General features: G+C 37.5%; 1 protein-coding gene across 1 annotated transcript in view; it reads right to left on the bottom strand.

Annotated features, from left to right (window-relative positions):
- lrrc7 (leucine rich repeat containing 7) overlaps positions 1 to 4,262 on the bottom strand; it is a 299,324-nt gene extending 295,062 nt beyond the window's left edge. Inside the window, exon 1 of the mRNA XM_015356564.2 lies at positions 3,912 to 4,262. The gene's annotated coding sequence lies outside the window, so the exon portion shown is untranslated. The remainder of the gene's footprint in view (positions 1 to 3,911) is intronic.
- Between the last annotated feature and the right edge of the window lie 10,818 nt (positions 4,263 to 15,080).

The raw sequence follows: 15,080 nt of genomic DNA, 5'->3' as shown, positions 1-15,080 counted from the left end.
CCTGAGCACGAAGTATAGAAATAAGATCTCTAGTGTGGTTACTATTGCAGGGAAGGTGATTGGCAAACCACAAAAACAGAGGGTGGGGGGACATTTTTGATAGTGCAGTGCATAGAATGGCAGAAAGTAGAATTAAAAATGCCTCCCATTCCCTGAGCTCTCGGTTTGTGATGCTTCCATCTGCGCAATGTTTCAGAGTCCCTATTAGCTATTAGAAATTTGAATAAAAGGTCCTTAATTCCATACTCCTGTACAAATACTGAATGATATTTGTTAATGATATTTTGTTTGTACCAGGTATTATCTGTGGATGTATGCTTTTTAATGGCTGATGTGTTGTTCTTTATGTATGTTTGTTGATAAATTATATGTTGTGTGTTTTAATTAAGTGTATTATTTGTAATAGGGGAAACCTAAGAAATGTCCACTTTAAGTACACAATAAGTTAATCTAACACAATATTTCAACCCCAGTTAAGAAGACAATTGTGGAGAGAAATTCTGCATACCCCTTCAGTAAAGTGATACTCTGAACAGAATACAAGTGAACACACATCCATCCATTGTCTATCAACTGCAGGGTTAACCAGAGCCTATCCCAGCAAGCAACGGATGCATGGCTGAATACATCCTGGATGGGATCCCAGTCCATCACATGGCACACACAGACGCAAAAACACACTCAAACCAGGATCAATTTTCCTAGAAGCCAGTTAACATACCAATACTGTATGTCTTTGGACTGTGTAAGAAAACCAGAGCACCAGGAGGAAACCCTTGTGAACACAGGGAGAACATACAATCGCTACACATTGTCCCAGGAATGGAATTCAGGCTTCAGCACTGCGAGGTATCTGAGGTGCTAACCACTGAACCACCGTGTCGCTTACTGTTCAAGTAAATTAATGATTTTTGAACCCAAAAAGACTATAAAGAGTATAAGAATGTAACATATGAACTCTGAATCTCAGACACATATACTTTATTTTGAACCTTTTCAGTGCGATTGTTTGAACTAGACATCTTTAAAATCTATGCGAGAAGAGACCAAAGACACATTGATGGGAATGCAGGCTAAACCCTAGAGTCCAGATGCTGTATCTCTCGTGGGCTAGGTCATGAGCCATTTGCCATCAGGATTCCTCAGGTACCAGTGTCCAGCTCTCCAAGTGATCCAGTGGGCCAGCTTATTCTCAGCCTCTCATTGGACACTTCTTGGCTTACAGTGCTATCAACAAGAGCTACATTCCCATTCCTAGGAACACCAGCTCCCCAGCAAGCCCGGGTGGGTTTCATGAAAAACAAGTGCAAATTTCGGAGAAAAGTATACAGAGTCCTTATTCTCAGTACTTTGATACAAGAGTCCTACCAGAAAGGAGATAAACAGAAAGCTCTAAATTAATGGTGTTTTTTGTATAGAAATAGCTTGGACTTCGCAAGAATGAGGCAGAGTTTTTGAGAGTTAGCCAAAATATTTGGCTTCCAAAAGTAAAGATCTCTAACTACACACAGAAGGCTCACAACTGTTGCCTTCACACTGGTTTTTTTTTTAAAAAAGGTTGCATTCTCCCTTTCAGAATGAAATGCATTTTACTAAAAATGAACATTCCTACCATAATGACAGTAAAATAAATTATTTTTAAATAAATGATTCGGCTTACTTAGTTTTAATTGACAGATGTATAAATCCTGCTGGAAAATTGAATTAAATCGTGAGTCTATAAAAGAAAATCTTTAGAAAATCTCTATAGAAATGCAATTCATGTAATCATTTGACCTCACCAATCCAGCTAGGAATCACCTCAGAAACAAAATACTACATTCAGATGGCTTTGCCCAGTCAGTTTCCACACCCCAGCCCACGTAAAAGTACAACAATCCACTATCCTCCCACTGCTGTGTACTTGATAGCAAGCTTCTGATTTCTACCCTTTTGTTCTACTAGTGCTTGTTCATCTGACAGCTTCAATTGCATTAGATGTGCTTTTATACACTTTAGGCGCTGTTGTCCAGTTGCGAACAGGAGGAAATATGCAGATGTATTGAATAATAGGAGTGAGTGAGGAGTATTTTACATAATTGTAACATTTCACTCGTTAACTACAGAACACCACAAACAGTGAAAGATGCAAGGACATGGATTTTTCAGGTCAAGGTAATCATGAAATGCCACACTTCTCAGGTACAGGGTGGGAAGCCATTGTGTAAGTCCCTTGTTTACATTAAACCTGCAGGACAACCATGAGCCAGGGTAATTTAAAGGTTTCAACCAGCCCCATGTAAAGGTATCACATACCAAACACAATATAAGACTCCTAAAAGAGTAGCTTTAAATAATACTTTTTTTTTCTCCATCTGCAAGAGCAACACATAGTATTTTTTAAAAGATTACATAAAAGGGCGACCTTACAGACGAGCGCTATATATAGAAAAGTGTCCATTTAATTACTAGTAAAATATGCAATTATGCAAAGCTTAAAGCAACTGTTCAGAGAGAAACAGGATGTCACCCCTCTTCACCCAGATTCTTTTGGTTGAATTACCAGCCTTTGCCCTTGCAAACATTTAAATTTAGTTTAACAAGTTCACATTTTAAAGTATTTAAAACTGGCTAACTGCAATTTGTACAGTTTTTTTTAATCAGGTTCAAGCAGGTAGCAGGGCCGCTGAGAACTGCGACAGAAAATCAAGTGAACTGTTTTTATATCTTTTGACGTCAAGGACATACCCCCTTTTCCCTAAAACGGTAGAATGCGACCTTTTTAAAGATGAGAAAGTCGCTCCTCAAAAAGATAAAAAATATATTCATGGAAAGAAATGCGGTATTATGAAACATCTTAAAGGCACATAATAAGCACAAATACTACATCGTTAGTATACTTCGTATTTTGCCTTGCGTTACGCTAAAAGGAGGTAATTCTTGTCGTTTTTTTTTAATTTACTAACTTTAACTGCTTTTCAGAGATCACATTTCAGAGTTAAGAAAATACTAGTACATATAAAGTACCTCCTAAAAGGTACTGTACCTCTTTTCACAGACGATTTCCGTTTTATCTATTAATATGATTAAAACAGTTACCTTAACATCATGAATTCATACTAATAAGATTGGACTGTGTATTACACATCCCTGACATAAGGCAGGATAGCGTAATACAACCGGTTTAGAGCGAAGCTTCATCTCACACACAGGAATGTCATTTTGCACCTTTTCAGCGCATTTCAGATCAGCAACACCGTGGGGTGAAATGAAAACGTTTAACTTACCAGTATCTTCCAGTGATGGAAAATAAATATGAATGTTATTTTATCTTTACTTCCGAAACCACAACATATCATTTAAGTAAAATAGCAATATCAGGGCCATCAGAATTAAATGAAAGTAACGTCAAAGCAGTAAGCTTGTACCGTAATTGCAGAGAGCATATTTTCATCATTAATACAAATAAAGCTAAACGCTAGAATTTAAAAAATGTATGCCGCATTGGACGAAAGAGTAGCCTCTCTAGCACGGTCACTGGCACGTGTTTAAAGTACAGCTGTAATTAATAAAAGACATTTGGTGTGGTTTACTTTATTCCTCCTTCTAAAATTAAGCAAAGATATAAAGTGGTTTGAGACACTACTTTGTTTGAAATAGCGTAAATGTAAATCCCGCTTTCAATATAAGAAAAAATATTGCATTTATTTCAATCACCCCCTTCTCACAGAATGCAGCACAATGTCCTGGTTTACAATTACTCGTAATTTCTTTACCTGATAGCGCACGGTGCATCCTCCCCCTGAGAAACCCAGTAGTGCCTAAACGCAGTTTCTCCCATGCACAATGCAGATACTCACTGTCCTTATGATGTAATGAGCTCCCAGTACAGACAAACGGCACAGGAATTACAAAATAAATGCTTTGCCTACCATGACATAGCGCTGCTCTTACATTTAAGTTGAGCTTCCCAAGGTCGTTTGAAGAATCTGTCAAGAAGGGAGACGGGTTTCTTCTTCCAAATCCTCTATTTTGGAAAAATACATGTATACATTCAAATGTAAATGAAGTAATTTATCGTCTCTTTCTGTGGGAAGCTGCTCGGCTGAGGCGTGCGAGACGTATATTTTGCCGCATGGTTGGAGTTTGACACAAGGTTTTGACAGGTACAGCCCGAATACCTCTTTCGCTTCCAGTATTTCTTTCTTTATCGGGATTTAAACTCTCTCCTGAGCCCACATCACAAGAAAGCCACAAGGCGTTCCAGCGTCAATCATACAGGTTTCACTGTGCTGCAAGTCCCCACCTCTGTACAACAGGGGTTGGTATACGAATATGATTGACTTTTTATTGAGCCTGTAAAGCGGGTGGTCTCCAACGCTGGTACCGGAGAGTCCTAGTCCAGGAGTCTCCGCAAGCAGTTCCCAAATTGTTCGTTTTTAGAACCCAAGAACAACTGAACTGTAGCCAGTTAAGATGGTGATTTAAATTTAGAGATCGTTAGGGGAAATCATCACCATACCCTTAATCTTAAGAAAGCAAAGTTCCCTTTATTGAATAAATTATTAGGGAATTAGGGTAACTTGTGATGGTTTAGACCAGGGCTGGAGACCCCCTGCTGTAAAGGGAATGCGCTTTCAAAAAATCAGAACAGTGGCTATTATTATATTTTAAACTCCCTATAGAGACTTTCACCTACTTAACTTTGCTGTAAGTACTGTTATAAAGTAATTGGTTCTGGTCATTTTGTGGGTGACCTTTTTTTTCTCCAGCAGGTATTAATTTCTGTGTATTAATGCAGGTATTAATGTCTGTGGTGCGTAATGCGTGAATTTCCGAGAGCGCAAAATGCCTCGTCAGGATTTATTCGCTTCTTGTGATCACAGTAATTCTTGTGATTCTCTGTGGACGTTTCAGACCAGGGGGTTTCTGGTCCTTGTTCTGTAGACCCCCAGTTCAGTTAGTCATATAAGTCACCTGTTTCTGAAAATTGGCACAGCCTATAAGTTATTGATCAATTAATCAACTCATCTATTAAGAGAACCCTTGTCCTTGGATTTAAGTGTTTTCTAACACATCTGGGTCGCCATAACGGACTCTAAATTAATTGAAAAATAAACCACTTGATTTACAATAATGAAATTATTCAGGGTCTTTGGAAATTTTGAAAGTTGCTGAACTGTGATTTGCAGACCCCAGCGGACAACGTAGTGACAATGTTCATGAATCCGTTATTACAGAGTGTTTTAAGTGCTGTCTACAAACTCGTCTAGATCTAACACTTTCTCATCTGTTGGCTTGGATAGATGAGTAAGGTCTCTTCAGTTGATGTAATTTCATGTCATTAAAAAGATGTGCATTCTTGTTCAAGTGTCCCTTATGATAATAATGACTTAACTACTTTGGCTTCCAGGGCAGTTTAATAACAACCTCGTTTGTAGAACACAAAAAAAGTTGGTTTAATTTTAATTTCTCTATGTTTTAATTTGGTTCTTCACATTTCATATGAAGCCTGGCAGTCCCCATAGTTACTGTATGTATGGAGGTTTAAATGTTCCAGGTGAGAACTTGAAAGGAAGTGACCTATTTTATTCTTAAGTAAATGGAAGTACTGGGTTGTTGATTTAACATTCACGTCAAATTCTCATGAAGGTGCTGGGTTTATGGTTTATTTTTGGATTTTATCCAAAAGATGCATATTGCCTTGTCAAACAGTACATACAAGACATGGTAGAGTTCCACAAACAGCTGAAAAGTAAATATACTGTACAAAGCAAAATTATTACAAGTAGTATAACAGTAAAAATGGTACAGTATATAGAAATATGCTCTACTGATGGACTGTCATCCCTCCTGAACTTTGTTGTAAAATTCAAATAAAAAAAACAATATACATATACAAGTTAATTGCTAAGTTAATTAAAATGCTTTGTTTGGACCAAAACACTAGGGATCATATAGATTGTGTTTTGAATTGCAGCAATTCACCACAGTACTTGTGGAATCTGAAATTATTATACAGAGCTTGAATTTTGGGACTGTCATGCAGGCTGAGGGGAGTGAACTGGGTGTTAATTTATGACAGAATTATTTTTAAGACTAAACTGCATGAACCTTCTAAAAAGGGAGAGACCTGGCAAAAACCAGCTGTCCTGCTTAATTAATCATGGATTAGATGAGGCCAGCCTCACACCTCGCTGCCATGACATGGTGTACCTACTGTAGGTGTTCAGAGCTTTGTGAAAAATGGCCTGGTGAGGTTTAGAACTGAATCCAAGATGTTACCACACACATGGAGTTTTCGATAAACTGAAAATTGACAGCTTAATAGGAGCAAACTCTTGTGTGGAAAACCATGGGGAGTAACGCTGGGGCCACCGCTCTTTTCAAGTCTGCATACTGTATATATCCTTCCTAATCACTGTAATTAACAAACTTCTTAACTAGAATAGTGCAGTAGCCATAGGATGCTGGCTGAAACAATGACAACAGAATAGGAAATCTCAATAAGATTTTGATTGGATGTAAAACCAGGGAGAGACAAGGCAAATTTCATTGATGATAAACTGAAAAAAATAATTATATCCTTCTATTGTAATAAACCAGGTCAAATATCCAGGGAGCTAAATACATTACAGTGCAGTCGTGTTGTTGCAAACAGGACCTTGACTACATCATCAAAAGCTATGCTATATCTCTATTTTACCATGGTGTGAGAATATTTAGAATACAAAGCTCACAGTTAGCTGCCACATAACGCAAGGGTATTGTATAAACAAAAACAGAGGAAATATTGGTCATAGTAATCCAGAGACAAACTGAGAAGTACTACTTTTAAGAGAACTGGTTAGTGGACACAAAATTCTTGAAGTTTTTATTGTTGTCCATCTGAACCATTAAATACAGCACACGATAAAACTTCTTAAGGAAAATGAAGTCAAAACAATTGTCCACTAGAAGACTATCCTGTGTTAAATGAATCCATTGTACAGGACTGGGGTTAGTAAACCACTTACTGAGCAATATGATGGCAGGAACTAATAAAAGGTGACTGTCAACTTTCCTGTCAATCGTCCACAATGTATCTTAAAGAAACACCTTGTATCACATCACATCTCGAAAGATATCCTTTTATATTGTATTACCTCAAATTGTGTGTACTTAAAAACAAAGCAAGCTTGATGCGCCTCAGTTGTCAAATGGCAATAGTTTCTATGGTAACCATTAAGTTTTGGTTACATACCTTTAGCTGTTATTTAATGCTGGGGTTTAAACAAATTCCAGAAGGATTTTATTTTAAAAAACGTATATATGTTCCTTATTTTTGTGTTCACTTTCCCTTAGTGTGTGGGCTGAGATTAACCATCTGTAGTACAATGTAAGATATCAGCAGTTTCAAAGACATTTTCACACATTTTGAAGTCTCCATAGCAACAAATGCCTCCAGCTTAACAGCAAACAAACATACTGAAAACCTCATCTGTACAGGAAGAAATAAGTTGGCATCTGCATCATAGCCTAAATACCAATTTTCTGCCATCCCTAGACAGTTCTAAAACAGTATTTATTGAAATACTATACTGAATTACCTGCAGAAGAATGTCTCTAAAAAACCTCAATACAGGGTACATGTGATAATGCAGTACACATCAAAACTCCCTGTTATCCAAAAGGTTTGGTTTAAGGCTTCATTTGATACAGTTTTCAAATGTGTTTAAAGGGTTCATGTAAACTTCTCGCTATAATATATTGTTAATCAAGTCACATTCCATGATGGATTTGATCATTTCAAAACAAGGGTCCACAGCACCTGACTTAACAGACAGTTATATTTCTAAATCACTTACAATCATACATCAGAATGCATATTTGTAGAAAACTGTCAACACAGTTGTCACATGTTAAATAATTTGGGAATTCCAGAAAGTGTGTAATTTAATGTTCTATTGATAGTTGTAGATGAGTCCGTTAAACAGTAAAAGACAAACCATAAAATATATGTACGTCTTTGCACCCATTAACTTCAGAGAATCGTAAGAGTGAATCCAGCTGCACTCCTTGCTCAAACAAAACTCAGCGAAGGTTCAAACTAACTTTGATACGGCCATGAGAAGATACTGTAGCAAAAATAAACAAGAGAATTATTGGGACCTACTGTACACTCAGTGACCAACATGTTATGGATCCCCACCATATTACAATCTCTTCCTGTGGGAGCAGCAATAGCAAACTGTGTGAGGCATAGTGTGCATTGCCCTGAATGCTGAAATGTCTGCACCCCAATCCTACTCCACTCTTCTGACAGGAGCGTGCTCAGCTGAGCTTGCCACGAGGATAATGTGGTTTTCAATAGTGTACTGGACATAGGGTAAACCTCAAGTCAACTATGAAATAACAACAATAAGAACATCTGTTCTGTCTGGAGAAGTGAAAAAATCATTTATTTGTTTTTATTTTTAGACGCATAGCACAATATCTTACAATTATTGTATGATAAACCTAATATTGAAGATTTGTAAAATTGCTTCTGGTTAATGAAAACTTTAAGCTGTTGTACTGTACTTCTACTGTACTGTATGTCTTGAATTGAGCAATAATATTTTCCTGAGGTAAGAAATCGGTATTGAATATATTAAAAAACAGGCTAGTTTTCCCCCGTTTGTTCATATATTTCAAAGTCATAGTTTTTAAACCAATACTTCTATAATCTGTTGAGGAAGCTAAGATTCATTTGCGCTTTGCAATGAGCTTTGCAATTAGCCATTGCAAGTGAGTTCAATTCAAAATGTGAAGTTCATATGCATATGGATTTTGTATCTATATATAATGTATATAACATGTAACATCTTTGTATCTCTTGTAGATAGAGACAGTTTAAGGTTTTAAAAGGGATTGGAATCTTCTGTTTTTTATAATCCATTCCTTTTTTTTTCAGGGGAAGAATCGAGGTATTAAAAACAAAATGCTTAAAAATGAAAAAAAAAAACTTTTTGGACCTGTTATAATGAAAGGGGTTGAATGTAAATTTGAATATTTTAAAAAACAGTTTTAGACATCCTCCAACTCCAAGATCATTTAGAATTATTGCAGTTTTTCCAAAATGCCAAAGAAATAACTAAAATGGAAATTAAAATATACATGTTAGGTCAGCACAATTTATCTAACAGCCTGTTCTTTGGCCCTCTAAACACAGACATATGCAAATCGCCTTTGTGGCAGGGTAACATTATTTTTTAATACCTGACTGTTATTTATTTGTATTTCTTTTTTGCTTACTTGCATTGTGGGGAAAATACAGGAAAATAAAGAGCTATGATTTGGAAACAAATTTGGATTTGGAAGCAATTATTCTTAGGAGCATTAAAAGGGTTACAGATGAGAGGCCATCTGGCCCATCTTAGCGTTTTTTAATTAGTAATATGTGTTTTTTTCTCATCATTGTTCTCCTCTCATCAAGCAGTGCCTTTAAGTAAGCCAGAGTATCACTTTCCACATCAGGGCTGGGGAGCCTGTTCCAGACTCCCACAACGCTTTGTGTAAAGATATCTGTCCTGCTTGCAGTCTCAGACACACCCCCATAGTTTCCTTAAATTGATTTTATGGGGATTCTGTTAATTCTGAGAAGTCAGAGGGGTTGACTTTCGGTTGACCTTAAATTCTTGGAGGATTTTGAATACTTGAATCAGTATTAAACGTATTCCCCTAGTCTTCTCCCTTCGAGACTAAAAGGATTCTGTTTTTTATCCTCTCAGTGGTAGGATATTAAGCCCAGGCATGTATCAGTCTGCACTTTTCCGGATTGATTCTGAGGCAATAATGTATGTGAGCAAAATTCCCAACATTCTGTTCTCCTTTTTTATTGCTTTCTCACATTTTCTGAGAGATGAAAATATGTGTCAACGTTAACACCTAAGTCTTTCTTATAAGCAGTATCTTCAAGCACATTGTTTCCCATGTTGTATCAATAGTTTATGTTCCTGCTACCAGCATGTATTATTCTTTGCATGTCTACATTAAATGTCATCTGCAAGTTAGCTTCTGTGTTTGTCAAACCACTTTAGTTTACCACCTATTTCATAATCTACATCATTAATGTAAAGCAAAGAGGAAAAGCAATGGTCCTGATATACAGTAGCTCCCTAGGATACTCCAATAATTACATCAATGCTATCCCTTATCTGTAATCTCAGTTTTCAATCCATTAAGCATGTTTAAACCCAATATACATTATCTTGAATACAATTTATTTTTCTACAATTGAAGAATTCATCTTTCCTGAGATATTTGATCAAAAACCTTCTGAAAATCACAATATATCCTGTGATTTGTGTATGCCTGTTCAAGGTACTCCAACAATTTCAACAAAGATCTACCTTTTCTGAATCCTTATTAACTATCCCCTAGAGTCTTCTTGCAATGGAGATGATTCTGTAGTGAAGTTTCAAATATAATTTCCAAACGTCACGTGTATGAGATATTGGTCTATAATCACTCTTCCTAAGTATGATATTCATGTATCTAAACATTTTTTATTCTGAGACTCTTCATAATTTTCTGTTTTTGCTGTTGTAATACTTCATATCATTTATTTTATCCTCCATTGATATACTACTATTGTTTCTCTCTTGGATTCTCTCATATCTACAGTATTTTTATGTGTGGTTTTAATTTATTGCAATCCAGCTCTTTAACTGAATGATCTTCTTTTTTATTAATTTTCTCAATTTTTCTGCTTTATATTTTTATTAATTGCTTTATTAAATCATATGGATCACTTTTTTCCAGCCTTTGATTCACTTACTGTAGTGATAAATGTGTTCTGTGCTTTAAGCAGAATCTCTTTAAACAGTTTCCATCCATTTTCCACTGATTCTCTATCCATCCGGACCCATTGTACTCTTCTTAAGCTCTGTCTCATTCCAAAACAGTCTGCTTTCCTGAAACTGTAAACATTTGTTAGACTCACAGTTTCAAACTGTGATAAGTTACGTAATGATTCTAATCAGCCATTCTCTCTAGTGGATTTTTTTTATCAACTCTGAAGGAAAACTATTGTTACCTGTGACTACCATTAGACTTTCAGCTAGCAACATCTCTTATAGTCCTTCCCAATCTATTTGAAGAAAATTATTCATCATTGCATAAAATATGAGTATAAATAATATGAATTTTGGGGAATTTAGCATGCAGTACTTCTATCACCGCACCTTTAGGATAGCCATCCATTTTTTAACTGCTTTATCAAATAGAGGAACATACTGTTGGGGAGCCGGAGCCTGTCCCAGCAAGCAACAGGCTCAAGGTGGAATACACCTGGACAGGATGCCAGTCCATCGCTTTACACACACAGACACAAACAGATACACAAGGGTCAACTTTCCCAGAAGCCAATTAACCTACCAGTATGTCTTTGGACTGTGGAAGGAAACTGGGGAACCCGGAAGAAACCCATGGAAAGACTGGGAGGATATACAAAGTCCACACAGATATCACTACAAGGGCCTCAGCTACTTTTTTATATACTTCACCAATCTAGGCTTTGAGACGCTTGATTAATCTAGGTTCCTGTGCCTGAGTGCTCATTTTGGTCTACAGTGACAACGCTCCTCTTCTTCCATTTTTTCTGAATTCCTGGAATATTGTGTATCCATTTACATTGCATTTGTCAGCATCAGTCTGCATTAGCCAAATTTCAGTGGTTGCAATTACATTATGATCTCTTTTAATCCAGTATCTTCTTTTCCTTGCACTTCATGTTAGAAATCTGTTCTGTACAGGGCACAAACCAAACCTCAGATTTTTGTTATACTGATATATACAACTATTTGATTAATATAATCCAGTCTGAGCACAGATAGTCTCTGTCATATTCTCGTAGACATTTTTATCCATCCATTTCTAACTGCTCCTTCCAATTGAGGGTCATGAGGGAGCTGGAGCCTATCCTGGCAAGCAACAGGTGCAAGGCAGGATACAATCTAGATGGGATGCCAGACCATGTTTTTGACAATCCTACTTGAGACATTTTGTTTGAAGAAGTATCCAAAAGTTGCATCGCCTCTGTCAAAACAAAATGCGAAATGCTTCAGAATGGCAACAGATTACTCTCTGTTGTAAATAAGACTAATTATCCTGATTAGTCTTATTTACAAATGTACAATTCATTGCAGGTTCCGCACACTAACCTGCAAACTTTTTCACCTTGCTACAGCAAAACTTTCATAAACATGGAGAACAATTTTCTGGCTTTTAAAGTTCAATAATGGCAGATCTGTGTTAATTGGAATTCTTGTGTCACTTCATAACTTTTAATTGCATGAGCACAGAGCAAGCCGGCTTTTGCTGAATACTGAAAAACAGTTTCAAATCCTTTTAGCCTCCAGGATCCTGTTCTCTTCAGTATCCTGTTAACTGATGGATGTTTTAAAGATCCACACAAGCCTTCCTGAAACGCTGGTGCTGTTGTTCAGGAGAACCTTTTAATAACACATTTTTAGACTGTAGAGATAATGTGGCATTTTTCTTAGGAATGATACTGGCATTGAGGCAACATCCCTGCAGTCTGATTTAGAACAGATGAACTGAAGTCCTTGGTCACTCTGAATTACAGTTGAGAAAGCCGTTGTTAAAGGCTGCTTTCCCCCTTTTCACATGTCATTTTCTGTCAAAGCAGCACAAATGTCAAAAACCTGATGACGAGAATCCGTTTTAGCTCTGAAATTGCTTTTGAATGTTGTCTGTCAAAGAACCAGAGAATCCTTCTAAAGTCTTCCTCACATTTTAAGTGGTGCCTTCTTAGTGACAGGACGGCAACTTCAGGGAGTTATCTCCAGTTTTCAACACTAAGCTTCCTGAGGTCCAAAGACAATTTTCATTTCTAAACATGGTATCTCGTTGCTGACTTTCTGAATCAATGCTACTGCATCATTTCATTATAGGAAATTGCATTCAGTGCAATGAGACGTAATAACTAATAATAATTCATTACACTTATAGACTGTAGCACTTTTTCTGGTCACTCCAGTCAAACCCACTAATGTGTAGCCCCACCTGGATGATGTGACGGCAGCCAAATTGCACCAGTACACTCACTACAATGAGAGAATAAGTAATGAAGCCAATTCACAGATAATTAGGATGCAATGATTGGTAAAGGCCAAAGGGGAAGTTTGGCCAGAACACTGGGTACTTAGGCAAATGTTCCTGTTTCTGAAATAAACTGACATATTCTGATATAAATTGATCAGTTCACAGGAAAAGTAGTCTACAGCATGGACTCCTAGTTACATCAGCTTCTGCAATGTCAACACAAAATGCAAATGTTTTTACAGTAGTTTACTTTATGGATTAGCTTCAGAAACAGGCAGTCCTAAACTTGTCAAGTGCAATAAACTAAAATATTTATTTCATGAAAAAATGTCTGAGCACTCGCATTCTGATGAAAAATATTCCCTTTAAAAAATGTATATAGGCATTTGGGAAGGGAGGATGGCAGCTCTTGTCTAAACAACATTTCCCCGTGGGGAGTGTCCTACCACCCTCAGTCACCTGACCAGTTGCGGAATTTGTTCCATAATTCCAGTATGGCGGAATTTCCTGAGAAGAAAGAGAGAACCCTGGATGTTATTATTATTATTTACTTACACTTATATAATACTTTTCTGGGCACTCCACTCAAAGCCCTTTACAGGTAATGGGGGCTCCCCTCCACCACCACTGTGCAGCTCCACCTGGATGATGCGACGGCAGCCATAGTGCGCCAGAACGTTCACCACACATCAGCTATCAGTGGGGAGGAGAGCAGAGTAGTGAAGCCAGGTCATAGATGGGGATTATCAGGAGGCCATGACAGGACACCAGGGTTACACCTGTGCTCTTTTCAAGAAGCGCCCTGGGATTTTTAATGACCACAGAGAGTCAGGACCTCTGTTTTACGTCTCATCCGAAGCACCTGTTTACAGTATAGTGTCCCCGTCACTATACTGGGGCATTAGGACCCACGCGGACCGCAGGGTGAGCACCACCTGCTGGCCCTCTAACACCTCTTCCAGCAGCAACCTTAGTTTTTCCCCAGAGGTCTCCCATCCAGGTACTGACCAGGCTCACACCTGCTTAGCTTTAGTGGGTTGCCAGTTGTAAGTTGCAGAGTGAAATGGCTGCTGGCTATGTTGGGGGTTAGGAAATGGGAAATGGGAGATGGGAGACGGGAGACACAGAAGAGTAGAGAGAGCTGCAAAGCACCCTGTGTGGGAAGTTGAATGAAAATTTTGAGGAGCTCAAGTCTGTGTGTTGCAATTCCCTGAGTCTGTTAATCACGCAGTATGATAGAAAGGGAACTGAAGAAGTTGAGCTCAAAGAGGAGCTAGGCTTTCCTTGGGATCCTAACACTATGTATGAATAAAAAGCACTTGTTTGTATCTTATGAATGCATCTGTTTGTTTTTTCTGAACCCGCCACTAAAAATCAATTGCTTTGATGCCCATATCCTTGGGTGTTACAACATCATTTGTAATGCAACAAAATGGAAAATGGAAACATTCATTCCATTTCAAACAAGGCATTGTACATTAAATGCCACATTGGCCATTTTTTTTACAATATTCCCAGAGGTGCCAGTTATGTGCAAATGTTATGTACAAATGCCTTGTTAGAGGCAACTGTAAAGCACTACTGACGGATAAACATGCATAAATAGGGGTTGCTACACATAAAATACAATAACATGTCAGGCTTTTTGAACCTCAAAATTAAATCAAAAGCTGTGACCCATCCATCAACCATAAAATTACAAAACCAGTTCTGGAATGTCTTTCCACTGGGTAAACACAAGAAGAAGACTGTAGCAAACGAAAATGTACCTTCATGAGATGTGAGACCTATTGCAGATTTTCTATTGAATGAGCTGAAGTTTTGATTTTATCATTTTGTTTTAGTTCAGAAGAGGAATCGATGGGGGTCTAGATGATGACACTAGTTGTCAGAGCTTTGCTGTCATCAGGCACCATTATGTATGTTTTATTATTAGATTCCCACAAATTTAAAAACCAAGACTAAGGCTGTATAGTTTTCATTTCACCTAAGGTCCCAGTTTCTGGTCAGTA

Source organism: Lepisosteus oculatus, chromosome 9, assembly GCF_040954835.1.
Source record: "Lepisosteus oculatus isolate fLepOcu1 chromosome 9, fLepOcu1.hap2, whole genome shotgun sequence".
NCBI lineage: Eukaryota > Metazoa > Chordata > Actinopteri > Semionotiformes > Lepisosteidae > Lepisosteus > Lepisosteus oculatus.
This window is presented reverse-complemented; position numbering and strand designations above follow the sequence as displayed.